The 15,957-nt window shown below is 36.7% G+C and overlaps 1 protein-coding gene and 1 long non-coding RNA gene across 2 annotated transcripts in view; both read right to left on the reverse strand.

Annotated features, from left to right (window-relative positions):
- Positions 1 to 4,766: 4,766 nt before the first annotated feature.
- LOC127656115 (uncharacterized) lies at positions 4,767 to 6,937 on the reverse strand. The gene is made up of 3 exons (XR_007972138.1): positions 6,779 to 6,937; positions 5,295 to 5,441; positions 4,767 to 4,981 (listed from the first exon to the last, which is right to left on the reverse strand). It is a non-coding gene; the product is annotated as an uncharacterized LOC127656115 (long non-coding RNA).
- Positions 6,938 to 14,075: 7,138 nt separating this feature from the next.
- The window catches only part of LOC127655912 (histone H2B), a 42,875-nt gene continuing 40,993 nt past the window's right edge, over positions 14,076 to 15,957 (reverse strand). The window contains exon 6 of the mRNA XM_052143985.1: positions 14,076 to 15,133. The gene's annotated coding sequence lies outside the window, so the exon portion shown is untranslated. The remainder of the gene's footprint in view (positions 15,134 to 15,957) is intronic.

The following is a 15,957-nucleotide window of genomic DNA, read 5'->3' on the forward strand; positions in this document are numbered from 1 at the left end:
CTGCTGTGTGTACATTGGTACACATGCCACATATCTTTGGAAAGCTACATTTCTTGATTTTCTATTGATATAAACCATTTTAAGATACAATCACAACAGCAGGTACAATCTATATCTTTGTCAGACCACCAACATATAAACAACCAATAACAAAATTTAGGCAACTCACCTATGAAGCCTCATAGTATTCAACTGATCCATAACTTCCCGACAAAAACGGTGTTGTTTCATTGTCAAATGTCCAAACGATCAAATCACATTATTACATCAATAAATATCCACAGACTCTTGTTGCATCATTTCAAAGCACCTGGCAGCTGTACCTCATCTTTCACATATTATCGGTAATAACTTCAGTTCAGATGTAAACATTTCCTATATCCGGTATCAAAATGGAAGCACGCACTCTGACCTTTCGATTGACACCTCATTTGACCCAATAGGAGCTTCCATGTCCTGTCCAAAGCCTTCAATACCCAACCACAGTCTGTGTCGAATGTAAGGGCATACCCACTTTCCTTTGTTTACTGATCAAACCAATTACATCGAAGAGTGGAAATGACTGACGCATCGTATAGCCAATGAAATTCTGAAAACAGTGATATGCGGCTTTAGTGGAACGATTAGAGCACGGTTCTGTAATGTGTGTGCGCAAAATTGCCTTGCCATTACCCAGTGTTTTGTGCGTCTGTGTGTAAAAGTATTGGAAAGCTGTTTTGGAACTGTTTACACATTTGGCGAAAAACAGGATTTTCACCCCAGGATGTGATATAAGAAGGTTAAATTAAGAGTTTGGAGATTAAATTTCTGAAAACAATACGGATAATTCAGAGGCACAGGAAATGTTTATGGAGAGATGAGACATTGCTCTGGACAAGTAAGTGTTTTCTTGTGTTTTATAACATATATTACATTTAACATTTATGCATTTGGCAGACGCTTTTATCCAAAGCGGCTTACAGTGCAATTATTACAGGGACAATCCCCCCGGAACAACCTGGAGTTAAGTGCCTTGCTCAAGGGCACAATGGTGATGGCCGTGGGGTTCGAACCAACGACCTTCTGATTAACAGCCCTGTGCTTTAGCCACTACGCCACCACCACTCCGGTATTACTGTATATTCCGCATAAATAAGCTTTAGTTTGAATAATGAATACACATTTTGTAATTACCCTTTGTCATGTGTTTCCTCAGTGAGTGTTTGAACCGTTTGTGCGTGTTTTTTGTATTTGTTTGTGCGTGTGTGAGGTTTTAGTTCATTGTTTGTTTCAGATCTATTGACATGCTATATAGATGTTTTGTATATTTACTGTAAATATGTATTTATATATATAAATGGATGCGAAATATATATATAAATAAATCAATAAATATAAGTTGAAAATAAGAATATATGTTGTATTTGAGAGTCTATTTGTTACAATGCGGGGAGGTGGGGGAGGGGTAGGCCCTTCTATTTGTTACAATGCTGAATTCATGGGGGGAGGTGTAGGCCCATCTATTTGTTCCATAGTACATTGGCAAAGTATACAGTATTTACAGTAAATATACATACAATAATACATATTTACACAGTCAAAAAGAAAAACTATATATATATATATATATATATATATATATATATATATATATATAGAATACAGAAAATATGGAAAAGTTGTGTCTAGCTTTGTAAATTACATTTATTTATTCTCACTGAATCAGATAGCGATTGGGAGCCGGATGCGGGCCACATAAAGTGGAGCAGCAGGACAGCACCTCATCAAGAGAGGAGGGCTTTCAGAGAGACTCTTGCTGAGGAGCTGGCAGAGTTGGGGTCTCACTCCACAGCCAGACCCGTATCTCCTGCTCCACGAAGAGCACATCACAGGCCGTTGCACATCACCAAATCTTGCACCGCTGGTGCGTCTGAAGTGCAGGCAGTGTCATGCAAAGACACCAGTGAAGTACTCTTCCTGTGATGTGCCTTTGTGCTTTGTACCCAAATGTGACTGCTACAATGACTGGCATGTTGCTAGAAACATGTACAATTTTATAATGGTTTGTAAATACTTTGTGTAAAAATTCATGTAAATAGTTTGTTGTGTATTTTTTATATAAACAAATTGTCCACCATAGCACTAGTTTTGACTCTTTTATATGCACAACATTTAGTTTCAAGAAGGGAAAAGGCACTCTAATGTGTTTATGCATCAGTTACTCTGTGTCAGCAAAACTAATAGTGGATCTGGATATGGAATATGATAGCTCTAAGTGTCATCTTTCATTAGAGCCCAAAATTATGACTGTACGTGGAGGGGTCAAAAGTAGTAGCCTTTTTGACCTAGGTTACCAAAGGGTCCTTTTGGAGTATCCAAAAGGCACTTTTGTAAAATGCCTGGGTGTACCCTTAGAAAAACATGTGTAAAATATTCATTTTTTATGGTATTGTTATAACATTTGAACTTGGACTAGGCTTCATGCTGTGATCCCATTGTGTTCTCAAGCTAATAGCTACAAGTTATAGTCATCTGCAGGCATCTGTATGCAAAAAAAAATTTCAGGCGGAAAAACAAACTTCTATTTCATTGTGTTCAAAGTTCTATTACTCAAAATCAGTAGCACTTACTTGTGGGTGGGGAAGAGGTTAAAGACCCTTCTATTCAGCTATGGTTTTGGAACACATACAAAATCAAATGTGCCATTAGTTATGGTCATTAGCATCAAATGTTAACAATCCGCAATTAACTTCAATTTAAATGTCTGAACATACTACAAGTCAAACATTACATTTTTAAACCTCTCCAAATATGTCTGTCAGTGTGGTAATTGCTTCACTGTAAACATTCAGAACATTGGAAAAAGGTCCTTGTGGATCTGGCAGTCTTTGCAATTCCACTTCAGTCAAGGGCCGTGGAACCTGAACCTCGGGCACTGGCACTCCTTCAGGGTGGTGACCATGTGGACTTTCCCAGTCAATGCCATAGTCCATGTCAACCTAAAAGAGATTTGCAATCAATTTAAGAAGTATGTAACTGTCAATTGAGGGTCATGTTGTCGATAAAGAAGGATAGACAGACAGTGGGGAAAATACTTTAACGCTTGCCCTGTTCAGGTAGATCTTTTTCAAACAATCACTGATAAACCCTTAATTCTAATTGCAAGAACAAAAATGTGCAAGTCTAGTGAAATTTAAGGACTAATTTTAACCAATGGTTTAAACAAACTTAAACATTAATCATTGTGCTTTGTAATAGTGCTGCAATGATTAATTAACTCTAATAGGAGTTAACATTCAACAGACATTTGACAATAAGAATATTTAAGAGAATACATTATGTACATAGGCTACATTGGAAATGAAAGATAAAAAGTTGATCTTTATATTAGTGCCATCAATCGCACCTACTGCTTCTGCGAAGCAGGCAATTTACATCGGATTACAGGGGTGTTGTTGGGAAGTCGATCAAACGCATGACAGTGTGTGAAGCTGTAAGTGGCATAATTGTTTCCATGACAATTTGGACTATTGATGTCCCTTCAATGTAGCTGAAAACGCATTGCTTCATAAAGTCAGTGGTGAGATGACATCCCTCACTAACTTGCTGACAAAGATTATACATGTCTGACCCCGTCTAATTAAGTACGCTACTTCAAATCATTTAGAAACATTCTTCCTCTCCTGAAATATTTGCACGTCTCTGTCTCCACAGTCCATCACAAGCCCCTACTGGCAGCTCCTAACCACCTGAGAGACCTCTGGAGCGGTCTTAAATAAAAGGGAGAGTAAGAGTGATTCTTAGCTTGCCGTTATACTTACGTTTGAAAGTAGGAGTACATTTCATAAATTCTCAGCACTTAAGACTAAAATGGCACTTTGAGAAGCTTGCTAAATACCGGCACAGATCTATGCGTGTTGTAAATACAGTTATGGGCCCTAATTTAATGGGTGTTCCAAGTCTAAAGTATAACTAAAGCTAATTTAATACCATAACCAAGATAAACGCAAATGTTGGTGGGTCAGCTCAATGCTCCCACACGCCCCCTGATAGCTTTTTGTTCATGCACTTTGACCGTCATTTCAATTAGGCCCTTTGAGTCTTGTGACACAAACCTTGAGATTTGTTTCTACTACAAACCTGGTAGGGATCTTCACCCTCACGCTGGTTTTGAGACCATAGCAGGTGTGGTGACTGATTCCTCTCCGTCTTGCAGCCGATGTTGGTTCCAGCCATCTTTGAACAACTGCAGATGTCTGTCAAGTTGTGGAAGAAAGGCCCAGTGCAGTGCATACAGCTGGATCTCATTGTCCGGGTTGAGTAGGCCTTCTGCCTCTAGGTTGCAGAATGTTGTGTAGAACAGATCCAAAACTCCTCCAAAGACATCTCTCCACAATCTCTCTATCCTGGACAAACAGAAAAAATACAAAAACAAGAAATAAAGTCATGAATGACTTGGATGTATAATTATTAAATGTATGACATAAATATCCTCGCATGATGAGCAAAATGGACATAGAAGAATAAAGTTTAGGACAAACACTTTTTATACACCATTTAATGTCCACAAAATTAATAAATTACTGTATAGAACCCTTACTACCAATAATTGTAAATAACTGATGTTACTAAAGTAATGTAACAGAACTACAACTGAAAAAAATAAGATAACCCAAAGCAGAAGTTTTAAAAAGGCCAATAATGAAAACAAGATTAAAAGTGGAACTTGCTACAGTTTTACAAAAGGAAATCACCTCTGGTTGTGTGTGCTTCTTCCTGTTAGATGAGAATTCCTATTTGGGCCTCTGGTGGACACCATGAAGTGGGCCACTTGGACATTCTCTCCTCCTTTATCAGAGCGAACACGTGATGGCACTCCATATACACCGACTGCTTCAAGAAAGCAGTTGCAGACCGTTGACGCACGGTTATTGGTGGGGCTTTTAAGTACACAATAAGACGGCTGAAGCCATCAATGCCTCCATGAACCACAAATCGCCATCTGCAATATAAAAAAAATGGCAAAGTGTATTGTAATTTCAAGAACAACGCAAAGTACTTCATAGTAACCTTCAAGAAACACCATTAATGGAAAAGGAAATGAATGTGAAATCCAATCTCACAGTGAGAAAGTGGCAGCATGAGTGATGATATTAAATAAATTGAATGTGGATTGCAATAACTAGTTTTAATTGCATTGTGGAAACAGGTGAGCCTGCCTTCAAAGAAAATCAGATGGTAAAATGTACATGAAACCAAAATTGCATTATTTTGAATTGTTTTATGATGTATTATTTACAATACCTCATTCTGACCTTATAAGTTTATGGTTGCCATCAATATGCCACAAACTGTTAGGGGCTGGAACAGAATATCTTCTGCGTCTTGTTGTGGGAGTTGGACAGTGCGCATAGAAACCCCCTCCTGATCAACACGTCTCATTGATTCTTGCACTCGACTTCCTTGAAAAACAGGTAAATAGAGATTACAGATTACATATTTGTTACTTTGATTGTCCATAGTACACAAATGGAAATGCTGGGTTAAGCAATGGGCCACATCAAATATCACAATATGTTTGTTAGAACAACTCATTAAAAGAGACTACATTGTGAAGATGATTATTGGTGCTTTAAAAAAATATTGTACATACTGTACTGCACTTGTGATAAACAATCATTTGTAATGTGGTCATGATGACCAAGCAGCTGTAAGTTGAGTCTGAAGGGTGAGGGTCGAAATCCCTTGTCTCTTCAGATATATCAATACATATATATATCCTTTTATATCAATATCTATCTATATTCTGTTGCTTAACTTCTTTAATAAAATGATGAATTAACTATATGCATGATCACATAATCAATTTTATTTTTCTTATGCATAACTGAAATATACGCTGAATCATATGTGTGTTAAGAGTTAATTTTTGATTTCATGCACATTCCTTGAAGCCTCTCCCTCTGTTCTGCACGGAGGCTGACTTGAAGGTCGTCTTGGGAATAAGCTTGAGATGGGGGGGGGTGTTAAACATATGTTCCAGATGTATTCTGTGGTTGATTTTTACCTGTCATGACTAATTATATGATTTAAAATCCTATGTGATAGCACTTGAATAAGTAGAAGTGTAAATTTTCTCTTATTATCTCTTTAAGGGAAGGAATGCATGTTATTTCTTTCTTCTCCTTTGCCTGAGGGGTGAATATTTCTTATCTCACTGTTTTGGTTAAAATGACCTGATAAATGTGTGCTCTGGTTCCCTTAGTGCGCAGAGAAACACTGTCGTTCGATCAGTGTTTCGGTGTGTGCGTATTGACCTTCTACCCAGGTTTTGAACCCAGGGAGACACAGCAGGCAGACTTCGAAGACGCCGAGACCATCTGCGAGGTCACTTCAGATGTAAATCTCGGGCCAGGACGACAATTGCGCTGATTAATGTTGATGTTCTATAGCTATCTATATGTTGTGACTTTATGCTCTGTTAGCCAATCAGGAGTTAAATAATAGAATATACGTCCTTGCAAATGGTATAATTGATGTAAAATTTTGTGTAAGGTATGAGTTAGCTTTCGATCTCCTCGTGAGACTTTGACGCTGGCTGTACCAATTTCACTGCAAACTATTCTTTAGTAAATTTTGGATTCTTTAATTGAACTTCTTGACTCCTGGTTTTCTTTCTCCATATCTGGTCTGGGTCATAACTATTATACCCCTAACAAGTCAGTGACAAACACATCGATATTACATAATGCCTACAGTGTTAATTAATGTCATAACCAACACATACTAGCCTTCTTACTTTGGATTTGTATTCCTTGAGCATTCAGATGGCCCAGCATCATCTTATATCCTGTATTAGGATGACATCTGAGGATCTCCCGTACCATTGCATCCAACTCCTCATTGTCAATGTTGCTGAACAGCAGGTCTGACACCCTTTAAAAAAAAAAGCAATTTGGTCAACTGGAAATTTCGGTGACCACTTTTCATTTATTTATCACTCTATTTCAGACCGGTTCTTACTGTTGTTATTGTCATACTATACTGTATATTTTATGTACTGTATACCAAACCCACCTACCTCATGTACATAACACCGCTCATAATACTTATTTATTCCAGCATTCTTTGCACTCATCACACTGTGTACACGTAAGCTTGTATGTGTATGTGCTGTATATCACATCCACCTCTGACATGTACATAATAATAATTTAACGTTACTCCTGCATCCTCTGCATTCTGCTCATTGCACTATTGTCTCAATCTGTTTATTTTGTTTGCAGTGTAAATACCTGTATGTGTTCTCTATACTGTAGCTTAGCTGTGTTTGATTTTATTACTGTATTACTGTTTTACTGTATTATTGTATAAGTAAGCACATCATGAGCAGTGTACAATCCAAGAGGTTAATTTCTCGTATGTGTACACCAGAGATGCTCACAAGTCTTTGAGCTAGAGTCCAAGTCAAGTCTCAGGTCTCTCGTGGTAATTACTGAATGTTGTATCATCTGCTGCATTCGATCCAGGCTGCTTATGAAACTGCATAGTGTAACGTTATAACTAAATAAAACTGTAACATGATCAACAGCCAATCTTTAATAATTAACGTGATGGCAGCCTGCGGGACGTAAATGATTAGCCTACATTAATCGACTACCACAAGTTTGGAAAGTAAACAAACGCTCATTCATCTTCTCATAACGAGCGACACTCGGAGTAAACCTCCCGTGGAGTCGTAGCTGAAGCAACAAGCAAGCTAACGTTAGATGGCCAATGCTGAGCTAAACATGTTTACTCACCACAGGTTACTAACCTATTTTGCGTTCAGCGTTTCTATGTTTGGGTCTTGTTGTGTGAAGTTTTAAAGCCAAAGTTTATGATGAATGGTGGAGCAGCTGCGGTGTTTGTTGTGAACTCTCACTCACGCGTGCAGCCGGCAGCAGATACTACGTGTTACGTAGGCAGTTTATAGGTAGCGGAGGAAGCTCATCAGGCGCTTCCTAAAATTAACATTGTTCACGAGTCCCGCACCTCCAGTCCGAGTCGAGTCTGAAGTCTTTTGAGGAGAGTCTAAAGTGGAGTCTGAAGTCACTGTGTGTGCGACTTAACGTTACTTTCTATGCATTCTTGTTTAGTTCCATAACTTTGTAAATTAACACAAGCTAGGAAGGGTTTGTCTTTCTCCTGTGTCATTCTTGTGATTTGGTAACGTTACACACACTGGTTCTATTGGCATCACATGTAATGGTACACTCACCTTATGTCATTCTCTGCCATCCGACGACGAACTGTCATTTCGCTGACTCCAAAAAGCCTTGCAATGGCACCAACAGGCAAACCCGCATGTAAAAGTCCTTCCACGGCGTCCACAGGCAGCATATAAGCAGGGCAACCAGCTAACGTTATCCCAGGTGTGTGATTAACGTTAGCGACCGAGTTAAGAAGATGGGCCGCTTCCTCCAGATTCTGAAAAACTACATTGTCGACATCTGTGTTCATGTGTGCCGCTAACTGAAACACACGTTCTGTCAGAGCGTCCAAACGAAAAATAATAAAATCAATACTTATAACATTAGCATTGTTTTCAAAAACAGTTGCTAAATGCCTCAGTTCACTGACAACTTCATCGTAGGTAGCCATCTTTGTTGTGACTGTGGCCGGTGGCATGTAGATTCGACCGATGCAGTAAAATGCTAACCAACCAATGGGCAGAAGTTGACCCCCTAAGACACAGCCCCTCCTCATTTGCATAATGAGGTAGAAATGCATACAGAAATGTAAAAACGACAGGCAGAAATAAATAGCATTGAAGAAATAAATAGGGTAAAAAAATACAAAGGAAGAATAAAACAGACAAAAATATTATAACATGCACATAAATAAATACTTAGAAAAATAAGTAATTAATAAATAAAGTTGAAGATTATAACGGACAATAAATAAATAATGTAATTATTACAAAGGCGAATAAATAAAGAAGCTAATTAAAATATATATATACATTTATGTCTCACTGTATAATTTAATTTCTACCTACATTTATTTGTTTATTGTATTTTTTGGGGCAATTAATTGTATGCTTATTTATTTATTGAGCATTTATTTATTTCTGTATTTATTTTTAAATATGGTAGAGTTGGTCCTCCATAATATTTTCCCGTATATGCACATAAATGTTAAATATATGTAAGACGCATATATGTATACATGCATATATGTACTTATTTCCATAGTACATACTTTCACTTATATTAGGGATACAAATATGCTTCTAATATGATGACACCATGTACTTTCACTTATGTTAGTGGCACAACTATGTTTTTTATACAGCCTGCACATATATTTGTACTCATTCCACAGAACACACAATTCCAAGTCTTTTCAAATACAAACTTTACTGCATTTTTTTCAGTACAGACTTGACAAGTACAAACAAGTACAAACTTTTCAAGTAAAAACTTTAACTTCATTTAACTTCAACTTCAGACTTTATTTTCTTTTTAAAGCCTTTTCCCCAGTGCTCACTTTTCCCCAGAGATGTGGACTCGAGTCGCATGACTTGGACTTGACTTGGACTCGAGTCACTAATTTGATGACTCGCGACTCGACTCGACAGAATCAAAAAAGACTTGCGACTTCGACTTAGACTTTGACAGCAATGACTTGCAACTTGACTTGGACTTCAGCCGTCTGACTTGGAAATACTTATACTTTTTAAAACCAAAGATAAGAGTTGTATAATTAAAAATGTGCAGTAAATCAACAATTAATTTCCCAAATAAATGATTAATTTGATTTACAAATCTGCATGTCAACGCTCCTTATTCAACCAATCACCAATCAGCTTCCACGAAAGCTGGACCAAGTTTGAAGACCGCGGCATGCATTTAAGGACAAGAACACAGCAAAAATTATTCCAAAGGTGATATGATTGGGATATATTGAATACAGCGTTAAAGGCAACAGAAGGATTGCAACATGTAGAACCTGTGGTTCCAAAATTACAGACACCTCGTCGACAATGTCCAATTTTGTGAGGCATCTGAAAATCCACAGACAGAGGTAAGTTGTTAACTAATTTACATCAGCTATGGTTCAGTAACATACATGTCTATTGTAGAACATGACAGATTTATAGGCTAACAAAGTCTGCATATCGAACCGCAAACTATTGTTTTACTGCGGTCAGTAGCGTTTAACATGTTACAGCAATTGGTGTAATGGACTAAATCTACCCAGTGTTTTATCACGCTGTTGTATGACCTCGATAAAGGAACTGCATGACCACACACATGTTGGTGCTTTTTGAGCATAACTGGTCAGAAAGTGCATGTAAACACATTTATTCATTTGCGGACGTGCTGGTCCTCTGTCATGCGTTTAGCTATATTTATTTAATTATATTGGTTACTGTTCTAAAAATCACAAAACCGATCATTTACTCTGTTCGCAGCCCTTTACAGTATATAACTCGTATATGCAACTTAAATGTCTGCAATTAGCCACTGCCTGGTAATATTTCAGATTTCATTCACCAGTTCAGCACGTTCAGCATCCGTTCATATGGAGGCCCAAACCTGCATAAATAATAAATGAATAAATGTCTTGATAAAACAAATATAATTAGTTTTTAATTAAATTTATTCCTGAATTTATTATTGTATGACTTTATTCCTTTTATTATTTTCTATATTAATTTTTAACTTTATTTTTATTCTTTTTAGCTTTTAATTATTTATTCATTTATTTTGCATATTTTTTTATTTGTGTTAATTTATTTTTTATATTTATTTATTCCCACATATATTTATTTCCATATTTATATATTCCCATATATATTTATTTATTTATACATGTATTTATTTTTACTTTACTGTGTGCAACATGGAAATGAGGGAGGCGGAAGCAGATGGACCTCCCACATTAGCACACTTTAACTCACACAGATTTTGAATATGCGGGGAAAAGTTTTGCAGAGAGTTTAACAATCCAGGATGTGATAAGACATTCATACCAGACACAGCTCTCCTAAACCATCAATAAGCACCACTACTCTAAACGTAACATAGTTATTTGATGCGTGATTATCGACTTCATTCGCATGTCGCGCAACTCTAGCTATAGATTTTTTAAAATTTTTTTATTGCAGATGTATACATGCATAAACGATCAGGGAAATGAAGCATGGTTGTATCTTTTACAATGAACAATCATAAGAACAGAAAACAATATTATGGATTTGCAGACATCAAAATATGAAGTTATATACGCAGAAAAAAAGAAAAGGATAAGGTTAAATCATATCATTTATGAAACTTGCTCATTTTGTGGATTTGTTGAAGAAACAGCTCCCCATTTATTTTGTGATTGTAGTATAACCAATAAATCTTGGATTGACTTAAGCTCTTATGTTTTTACAATAAGCCAGTGGTAAGCAGGACTCGCCCACATCATTATCATACAAGAGACCGAAATGTAAGAATAAATACAAAAATAAATAAATGTGGGAATATTTAAATATAGAAATAAATACATGTGGGAATAAATAAATATAAAAATAAATGAATGCATAAATAAATAATAAAAAAAAAACTAAAACAAATGAAAGAATAAAAAATGTTTTAAAGAATAAAAATAAAAAGAGAAAATAACAAATAAAGGAAAAAAAGTCATACAAAAATAAATTCAGGAATAACTTTCATTAAAAACTAATTATATTTGTTTTATCAAGACATTTATTCCTTTATTTATTTTCTTATTATTACATTTATTTATTTATGTATTTATTTATTATTTTTGCATGTTTTGTCCTCCATACTTTCACTGTGTGTTTAGAGTTAAAGTTTGGTTTGCCTTAATGTGTGTCCAAAGATAAGATCCATGTATCATCTTTATTACCCTCTTTTGGTCTACAGGTTGATATCAATAAAAAAAAAAAAAAGAAGATAAAATTAGATTATAAATTAGAAACTTCTAGCTAAAATTAGTATAGCTTTACTATAGTAATTAATACTCTGTTACTAATTTGCGCAAAGCGCACTAATGACTTGTTTAAGACTTGAAGCTAAAAGTTGAGGACTTGTAAATTGACTTGGACTTGACTTGGACATGCCTGCCTTGACTTGGGACTTGACACGAGACTTTAATGCAATGACTTGAGACTTAGGGCCAATCTCATTTCTCCCCCTTACCCCTCCCCCTCGGTTTTGCCCGTTCATGTGAGGTGAAGTGGCGTCTCAATTCTCATTTTGATTAAGGGCTAGGGCCAAGGCATAGGGCTACATAGCCCTTGAAACGAAGTTTGCGGAGGACTACACTTCAAAGAGAGGGGTTACAACATATGAATTTCTCAATAGTGCCGGCATCAAACTTTTTTCATGGCTGAACGGCGAACTGAGTCGCACAAATGTAAGTATTTTCAGCAGTTTAATTGATATTATAATTATGACACTCGTGTTTTATGATACTTTTAATAAAATGTTCAAGCGGTTTTAATTGTAATGTTTTTGTTTTGAATCGCTATTTAACTGCCAGCTAGCAGTTATGCGCTATTTGTCGAGCTGAGCTATCTGATAATCCTTGACATGACACTTCATATTATGTTTTTTAGTTGAAATCAGTGTGAAGTGAATTTGCTTGACATTACATTTACTTGATTGATTTTACCGGTGGGCTGGTTTGATATTGGTAGAGCTAGCTTACCTATGCTATGTGATTCACCTAGCAAGTTACGGAACATAACGTGAACGTATATTTTCCTTTTCCCTCAGGGACACCTGAGGAGACTCGGCAGCTCATCCGCTTCAGGGGAGATAATGAAAAAGACTTCATGAAGTCCAAAACAACGGCCAAACAACAATGGGAGTGAGTTCATTGTTCAATATTCTTGCGTCTGTTTTCTGAATTTTTATTTCAGTGTTGTGCTTAAAATACAAAATGTTTGAGCTGTTGGTTGTGATGCAGGAAATTTGTGAAAGAGATTGGCTTAGAGGGCAAGGTGACTGGACAGCAGGCTTCCAAAAAATGGGAGAACTTAAAACAAAAATACAAGGTATATGATGTCCAGTTTAAAATAATTTCCAATTGCATAATGAATGTATCAACAAGCCAGTTGTTTATTGTGTCTGTGTCTCAGGAATTGAGGACTCCAAAAACCAGCTCAGGGACAGACCAGGGTGAGGTCACTGTTGCTACATGGCAGTACTATGGAGACATGCACGAGGTTTTGGGTGCCCGGCCTGCGATGGACCCCCCTGTGGTGGTGGCATCATTCCAACCAGGAGCAGAGGATCCCATCACAATACTAATGGTGAGGCTAATCATTTACCATGTAATTCACATAGACTGTAAAAAATAGGTAATTCAGTACTTTCATGAATTCCACTAACATCAGATTCGCAAACATTCTCTTTAAATTTCATGAGGAGATATTTGCTGAAAATGTCTAAACAGTAACACGATTTGCCTTGTTTCTTTAGGATATTGTGGAGCCCTCCACCTCAGAGCTCTCCACCACAGCAGCATCCTGGACCCCTGACACAGGACCCAGTAGAATGCCAACCAGCACCTCAGCAGCAACAAGTGCCACAACATCTAGGAGGAAGTCCAATCCTATTTTGGAGTACCTGATCGAGGAGTCCCTTCAGGAGCAAAGGCGCCATGAAGAGAGTGAGGCAAAGTCAAAGAGGTTTTTAGATCTCTTCGAAAGAATGATTGAAAAGATGTGAAAATAATTACCTGTTCAATTGCACAACTGTTTACATATTAATGAAATATATTTGTCTTAAGAGTTTATATCATTTGAATATGTATTCTTGTTTTAAAAATTACCTGTTCACTTCACAACTGTTTACATATTAATTAAATATATTTGTCTTAAGAGTTTATATCATTTATATATATATATATTTGAATATGTATTGTTATATTTACATATGTTGTAATATTTACTGCTGAGCAATAAATGGTGTTCTTATAAAAAGGCTTTTCTAGATGTGGATAAATTCTACAGTAATACGAAGCATTGTCAACATATGTAGTGTGTTTTAAAAGATTTATTGCAAACAATTGCATAAATCCCACTACACCCCACCAAAAAATAATACCAAGGTAAGAATATGTCTACTCATAATTAAAAACTTCCTTTCAGTTCTCAGGCTATTGTTAAAAAAATGCAATGAGATAAATAAATGCTATAAATAAATATTTATAATAAATATAAATAATATAATAAATTCAATAATAAATATTTGCAATAAGACAATAACATTTATACAACAATACAAACACGTGAATGCCAACAGTTTAGAAATTGGGGCAAGACAGTAGAAGAACAATATTAAAAGTGGTTGAGAGATGACCTCCAACTTGTTTTCATTACTCCAAAGGCCCACTCAATTATGCTGCGTGCCTTTGAATGACGGTGATTGAAGCGTTGCTGCACTCGTCCACGTACTGGCTCTTTGTATGGTGTGAGCAGGCATATAGGGGTCTGGAGGCAGGGGTACCCACCATCACCCAAAATAATGTATCCTGGCGGGGGGTAACGTCCAGATGTGTAAAATTAGCTGTTTTTCATCACACGTGTGTCATGGACTGACCCTGGGTAACCCATGAAGATGTCCAGAAACCTTCCATCTGCATCACATATGGCCTGCATATTGATGGAGTAAAAGCCTTTGTAGTTAAGGTAGACTAGACGAGACTGTAGTTCTGGTGGTTTAATCTGAATGTGTGTGCCATCTATCGCCCCTACAACATTGTGGAATGCAGGGGTCCCTGATAGAGCCACAAATCCTTGACCCACAGCTTGCAGCTCATGTTGTGGGAAGGAGATAGCTTTGTTTAAATTGTTCCAAATATTCTGTGCCACATTGTGTATTACTCGATATACTGTTGCCTTGGGGACATTGAAAACATTTGCCACCACCCAGTAGGAGAGTCCGTGTGCCAACCAATAGGTATATATGAGGACCTCTAGTTGATTTCCCCAGCCATGATCTTGATTCCTGTCTAGAAGCCTCTGCAGGCTGTTCATGGCTCTCCTGGTCAGGCGTAGGTCCTGCTTTATTTCAGCCACTTCGTCAAACCATAAGCGCAAGATGGGCATAGTCGCATCCACTCTGCAGTACATAGGTGGACGATCGGCCTGGAGGAACAAAAAAAAAAAACATGTTCAAACCTTTAATAGTCAAAAAATACTTTAGGTGAATTAGTCATTTTTTCATAAACATATTTGACAATTGTACGTACAGTAAGGGAGGTATTGTCAAAATTTCACCTGTAGTAAGTCAGTCTGGTCAATAGGAACATGCTACAGACTTTAGATAATAAAAAAAATCCCTTTGATGAATGAATGTAATTTGATTCTAAAAATATTTGTGTACAGTGAGGTCGGTTTCCTAAACACAATCATTATATTGTAATTTTTATTGTTGCTAAATGACAATCAATAGCATTAGAACACATAATGTGAGAGATATTTGCTGGTACATCTGTAGTTGGCTAAAATGTAGTTGTCTGTTTGCACACAATGAAAAAAAATTACAACTTTTTAGACGGTCCCTATCTTGTTTACCATTCTACATTAGACATTCAGTGGACATTCGCAAGTAAGTATGCCATTAAAACAATACTTGCCCATTTTTATCGATTGTGGAAAATGTAAGTTAACGTTAGTAGTGGACCATCTTTGTTGTCAATATCATGTAGCTGCTTCTAATTTGCATAAATGTGCTTTATTGCACATATTTTTGAGAAAGTTCTTAAGCAAAAAAAAGTCTGCATGTGTGAATATAAGACCAACTTTCCCTAACTTTTCCTCAGATCGTAGCTACAACAACTTATGAATAGTAGGCTAACGTTAGCCGGTTGCTAATGTTTAGATTAGCTATGGTGTCACCGCCGTTAAATAGAATGAAACATACGTACCATGACTTGATCCGTAAGCAGTCGTATGCGTCTGAGAAACGA

Source organism: Xyrauchen texanus, chromosome 2, assembly GCF_025860055.1.
Source record: "Xyrauchen texanus isolate HMW12.3.18 chromosome 2, RBS_HiC_50CHRs, whole genome shotgun sequence".
NCBI lineage: Eukaryota > Metazoa > Chordata > Actinopteri > Cypriniformes > Catostomidae > Xyrauchen > Xyrauchen texanus.